This window comes from Oncorhynchus kisutch, linkage group LG23, assembly GCF_002021735.2.
Source record: "Oncorhynchus kisutch isolate 150728-3 linkage group LG23, Okis_V2, whole genome shotgun sequence".
NCBI lineage: Eukaryota > Metazoa > Chordata > Actinopteri > Salmoniformes > Salmonidae > Oncorhynchus > Oncorhynchus kisutch.
Genome location: NC_034196.2, coordinates 16,878,009 through 16,884,471, shown reverse-complemented (window position 1 = coordinate 16,884,471; position 6,463 = coordinate 16,878,009).

Genomic DNA, 6,463 nt, shown 5'->3' with positions numbered 1-6,463 from the left:
CATCTCTGCAGCTATGATCCTTTTATCTTTTTTTTAATATCTTCAATTCTCCACCTATCCCTCTCTCCTTTATCCCTTACTCTATTAGGACTTCAACAACCAACTTGAGAGCTGTGATAGATTAGCTGTCCAAGATAGACAGGCAGGCAAACAGCGAGCAGTGAGGGAGGCAGACGGACAGAGAAGGAGACAGACAGAGAAGGAGACAGACAGACAGTGAAGGAGACAGACAGACAGTGAAGGAGAGAGACAGACAGTGAAGGAGACAGACAGACAGTGAGGGAGACAGACAGACAGTGAGGGAGACAGACAGACAGTGAAGGAGACACAGACAGACAGACAGACAGACAGACAGACAGACAGACAGACAGACAGACAGACAGACAGACAGACAGACAGACAGACAGACAGACAGACAGACAGACAGACAGACAGACAGACAGACAGCAGTGAGGGAGGCAGACGGACAGAGAAGGAGACAGACAGACAGTGAAGGAGACAGACAGACAGTGAAGGAGACAGACAGTGAAGGAGACAGACAGTGAAGGAGACAGACAGTGAGGGAGACAAAGACAGTGAGGGAGACAGACAGACAGACAGACAGACAGACAGACAGACAGACAGACAGACAGACAGACAGTGAGGGAGACAGACAGACAGTGAAGGAGTCACAGACAGACAGACAGACAGACAGGACAGACAGACAGGACAGACAGTGAAGCAGACAGAAAAATAACTGATGGAGAGACAAGGGTGACATTGCTCTTACTGGTCCAGCATTTGTTTGTTTTGGAAGCGAGACATTTCTGTGGTGGTCTTCAGATCATTGACATGAGGGAGCACATTGGAGAGGTGTGTGACTGCTTGACCCTGACACGAAGCACCCCAAAAGAGCCCTGTCAAAATGGTAATTATGTTTTATAGAGACGTGTTCTCTCTCTCCTAATCTCTTGGCAATCATTTTCTACCTCTCATTCTACCTTCACCACCACTTCTTGGGGAGACAAAACAATGGAATGAAACTTTGCTATTGGGAGGGCAGTTGAAGAGTCACATAGGTATGACCAAACAGCTGACTCACTGGCTTACTGGACACCTGGCCTCTTTTGCCAAAATAGAGCTGGGAGGTGGAGCTGGGAGTCCTTTGGGTGTTAATTTCACTGCAAGCATCAAATGGATTTAGGACAGACTGAGCGTGTCCAATCAGAGCAGTGAGGCTTTGAATGAGCAACATTCACCTTGGTCTGGACTGGAGAAGGGTGACACACACACACATTTGAGTCCTTTGAGGAACTGAAATTGGGGGGGGAGTCAGAGGGAAATGAGAGAACAGAGAAGAACGAAAAAATATATATTTCAGATAACATCCTTATTGCAACTAGGAGCAGGACAATGGCGCTTAGCAAAACTGCTAACAATGAGTGCAAGAGAAATCCCCTATCCTACAGGGGCCCGACAGCACGCTTTCTATTTCCATAGTCATTTAAATACAGTAATCTCATTTTCTGCATCAGCTGAAGGGGCATGCTACATTTCCCTGTGTGAGGATGGGGGCAGGAGGTACGTGGGTGTAGGATTAGTGTCTTTCTTTGTGTATCTCTGGGGTCGGTCAGATTCTGGGGGGGGGGGGGGGGGGGGGGGGGTATATGCATGTATGTGCAGAGTGTGTGTTGGGAGGAGAGAGGAGTGGATGTCATATCAGAGATTTGACAACAAAGGGGGGAGAGGAACAAAAGCTGTTTCAATTCTTCTCCTCTTCCGGTCCAATGGAACAGTTGATGAAGTTTAAATGAAGCAGAATTAGGAGATCAAGCAGACAGCTAGTGTTGGTGGTATCTGTGAGGCCCCCTAGGGCTCCAGGCCAGGGCTTGGGGAATTTAGCAGGGGTTAGCTGACCCGGATGGAATCGAGAGGGAGGATGGAGAGAGAGGGGAGGGGTAGGAGATAAGGGAATGAAGTATTCCCTAAATGTGATAATCTCCAATCACCTCAAACATCAATTCTGTCAAGGCTTCGGTTAATGAGCTCACAGCCGATCGAGCATGATGCTCCCCTTCCTCTCCTTCTTCCCCTCTGATTCTCCCTTTCTCTCCCTTGCCCTCTCTCATCATCACTGTTGTTCTTTTGATTTAATCCCTCTCACTTCAGCTGATTTGAGCAAGACGGTGAGGGATGGAGGGATGGAGGGTAAAGCCTATTACCCAAGCCTCTCTGCTCTCGTCTATCTAAATGCTAACGATGTGAGAGAGCGAGTGAGAGAGAGAAAAGAGAAGGAGAGAGAAAGAGAGAGAGAGAGAGAGAGAGAGAGAGAGAGAGAGAGAGAGAGAGAGAGAGGGAGGAGAGGGGATATCTTGGTGAGGGAGGACACGATGCGGCAGAGGGGGGCTAATCTGCAGTTGCCTGGGGTCCCAGAGAGGGGTTTGGTTATTTTGAAAGTGGGTTAGCTGAGGAGAATCACAACATCCTGTATGCTGACCCTTCATCCCCAGGGTCAAAGCACCTGATCTGTCCTCTTCCTTCCACTCGAGCTGCTCTGACACACCGCAGCTGCCCAGAGCTCTGTGCTCTGCTCAGCCAGGCTCTCCACCAGGGCTCGGTGTGCTCATTTGTACCTACTTTAACGCCACTATTGATTAAAACCTGGGTATTCTTTTACTGCATGAAATTAGGTGCTGCAGATTGATTCGGCGTTGGCTGGTGTAGTTGGTTGGAAAAGACTGGGGTAAAAGCTGTGGGTCACCTTGAACTGAGAGTAATGTCTGTTTCGATCTGCTCGGAGCGCTGCATCTTGGGACCAGAGGTATCTTCTATTGTTTGGTATGAGTTTTCCTGCTCCCTCTGTCACTGGAACATGTGTTTTCTAGTTAGTTTTTCCTTTTGCAGTGCCCTAAGACCCATGAAATTATAGATGAACACAAGACAATCATTTGAACGTAAATACCTGCAGTAGTTGCGTCCTGCAGCACCAATTTCAGCTGCAGCTACTGTGCTTTTGGTGACTCTTTTAAGTGAGCAGTAGACCTGAATATAGATGACGCACAAATCTATACCTTAATAAACACACATTTTCAAATACCATTTCACATGACATTTTAAGTCATATTTTAATTATATTTGATGTAGAGGACACAACATCAATTTGATCTCTCACAACACAATCACCATCTAAGCACAACTAGTCTTTGTGTTCCGCTTTATGCACTGTTATTGTCCTTTTCATCTTGATTTGTTATCACTGGACCCAGCATTCAATTCATATTCAATACACAAGAAGAACAATGGTATGAATTTCCTGGAAACACACACAGGCCTACTAAGTGTGTCTTTAGGCTTGGCAGAGGCTGCCACTTGTTCTCTGCATTATTCTACCCTTCCAATTGCCTTGTTTCTAAAATCCCATTTGATTTCATATTGGCCAATGAAACAGCAGTGGGTGAGAGGCAAGTGAGCAATCAATCTTTGTAATGTGATACGCGGCTGGAGTACGGTGAGTAAATGTTTGCGCAGGCAGCCATCCAAGCTCTGCAGTCCAACGAATTGAGGAGAAAGAGAATCTATCCAGGGCAGGCCTCTCTCTTTATCTCTGCCTCTCTCCACAGCAGCAGGGTATCAAGCACATTATATTCCAACGCTCGGTGCATTTTTCATATAGGCCCGGCTTTTATGTTTTATGTACGCCAGCTCAGGGGAGAACAGCTGTGTGGGCGCTGCATCCTCTGTAAGTTGAGAGAGAGAACTCATTTCACTGGGAGAAGTGGAGCAGAATGCCAAACACAGGCAGGCAGGCGCCTCGCTTGTCAAGGCAGCAGCACACTACCTGGATACCAGCAGGAACAATGGAAAGTGGAGGTTGCCTGGGCTATAACATTATCATAATGCTCAGGAACAGCAGTACACATAGTTGTATTGCAGGTAAAACACAAAATAGTACATGAAATGAAAAGGTTCTTGGGTTATCAAGTAGTGACTATATGATCGGGTGAACAGATGTGAGCTCTGAATGTGTTATGTACAAGCGATTATGTTAACACAGTGAGCATGTTTTTTTCATCCAGCTGATTTGTATATTTACCTAGACCGTACAGAATGTATTGCTGTAATAAGAGGAAACTGTACTCATTTAGTATACAGAATTTGAATTGAATACATGAAATGTCTGATCTTCAGACTACAATGAATACAAGTGGGGACTGTGTTAACACCTATTATATTATTCTATGTGTATTTAATACATGGAGAACAGTGTGATCTTCAGACTACAGTGAATACAAATGTGAACTATTTGAAGACATATTCTATGACTTACTTAGTCTTCTTTATTCCTATGTGGAACATAAGTGTCTGTTTCAAACCCTAAATGATGTAGAACGATTGTGCCCCATTAAAGGTTGAAATGTTTCCGCTGATATATTTTGCAGGCATACCTCCTATAAAAAGCGCTAATGGATTACTAGAGCTGTTAAATGTGTGTCCCAGCTCCAGGCCCACTCTTTCCTCACTCTGCTCTGTCCCTTCTCCCAGTTGTTCTTCATGGCACGCACCAAGCTGACATCATCTTGTTTGGAGAGCAACACTGCTCTCTAGTGTTCAGAATCGTTCACCAGTACAGGCGTCACAAATAAATAATTCACCAGCAGTGACACGTCTTGATACTGCTGCAACAGATTCACATCAAAAACAACCACATTTTTAACAAATTAGTCTGAGAATATCGCACAAAAGACAATGTTTTTATCCACCACTAATGTTCTAGTATTTCTACGAGGCTGCCCATAGGTTGCAATACTGCCATGATGATATTTAGAGAACCATAAGGGCCTTTTTTTGTGGACATGTGATTGGTTCAAGCATCCTTTTGTCCTCAACCCTTTACTCTCATGAAGGGTTTCTCACCTCCATTAGTACTGTACGGAGAAAACAAAGAAGGGCAGAAAAAAAGAGAAAGGGAGGAGGGGAGGAGGGGATGGGGAATTGAGGGGGAATTGGGAAATAGGAGAGAGAAAATAGAGAGAGAGAGTGACATGGGAATAGAAAGGGAGAGGATAACAGGGAGAGGGAGGGAGCACAGATAGACCAAGAGGGAGAAGGGGGGGGGAGAGAGATATTGGAAAATGAGTGAATCATATTCTGTAACTCATCCACCAGGCCCACCAGAGACCAAAGAACCTTCAGTATTAGAGGAAAAGGTCAAATCCCAGGTAGCCGCTGGGAGGGAAAAGCATTTTTTCACGCCTGAGTGGGCGTTGGCGGTTCCTAACTGGCCACTGCCAGCCAGTCCAGTGCACTGGTCCCAGCTTGGTGCTTTGTCAATGTGCTGTGACTAATCCAGGAGGGTTCCCAGATCCCCTCTCCTTACCCTAATTAAAAGAGGATTAGCCGGCATGGAGTTTTCCCGGCCACTCCAACACGCGCAGGCAGCCTCCATCCCCTTGCTTTCCCAGGATAATCACACCTTCAGGAATTGCAGGGATTTTTTTTTGCCTGGAAAAGGCAGGCCCAGTAGAATGGTTGGCAGTGGGCCCGGGTCACATTGAACACACAGCTGTAGTGTGCTGTGGACTGGGCTAGGTGAACTGGGTAGTTCACCTACCTCTGCCAGCCAGTGGGCTATTCATTTGTCAATAGGCATAGCATAGACTATGCTATTTTTTGCTAATTGGCCTACCTGTGTGAAATAAGAGAGTGCTTCACATAAAGCACTTCCGTATTCTCTGCGGACTCAGGGAAATCGAGAGGTGGTTTGCCTCTTCATCAACAACAAATGGTGTGCCGACTCGAGCGCAGTGGAAGTCTCGACCCATTGTTCACCCATCTTGGAATACCTGGCGGTCAATTGCCAACCCTTCTACCTCTCGAGGGAGTTTTCAGCTGTTAACATGACTGTTGTATACATTCCACCTAAGGCCAAGCTGGCACTTAATTAACTATACGAGACTATGAACAAGCAGGAAAACGTGCACCCTGAGGCTTCTTTCCTTGTTGCCGGCGAATTTAACACGTGATGCCCCTCTTCCATCAACACGTCTCTTTTCGCCACTAGGGGCAATAAAGTCCTAGACCAGTGTTACTCTACCCACAAACAAGCATACAGGGGCCTCCCTCGTCCCCTCTTCAGCAAATCAGATCATGACTTCGTACTCATGCTTCCTGTTTACAAGCAGAAGTTCAAATAGGAAGTTCCTGTGACTCACTCCATTGAGAAATGGGCTGCAGTCCAAACACATTATTTTGACCACCTAAGCCCTTGTGCTATCCACTTTCGAAACTGGATGCAGTTTGATTGCCATCTTAAATGGAGGTCCAATTCACTAACGTTGCCCCCTCAGCCCTCCATTTAGCTCCAGGGAGCGAGTGAACTTTGGTCACTTGCGGGTTGATATGACCCATGTCATGACGTGGCCCTTTCTGGGTATAGATTGTGGCTTCCACCTCTCTCTCACTCTCTCCTACACCCAGGTTCTGT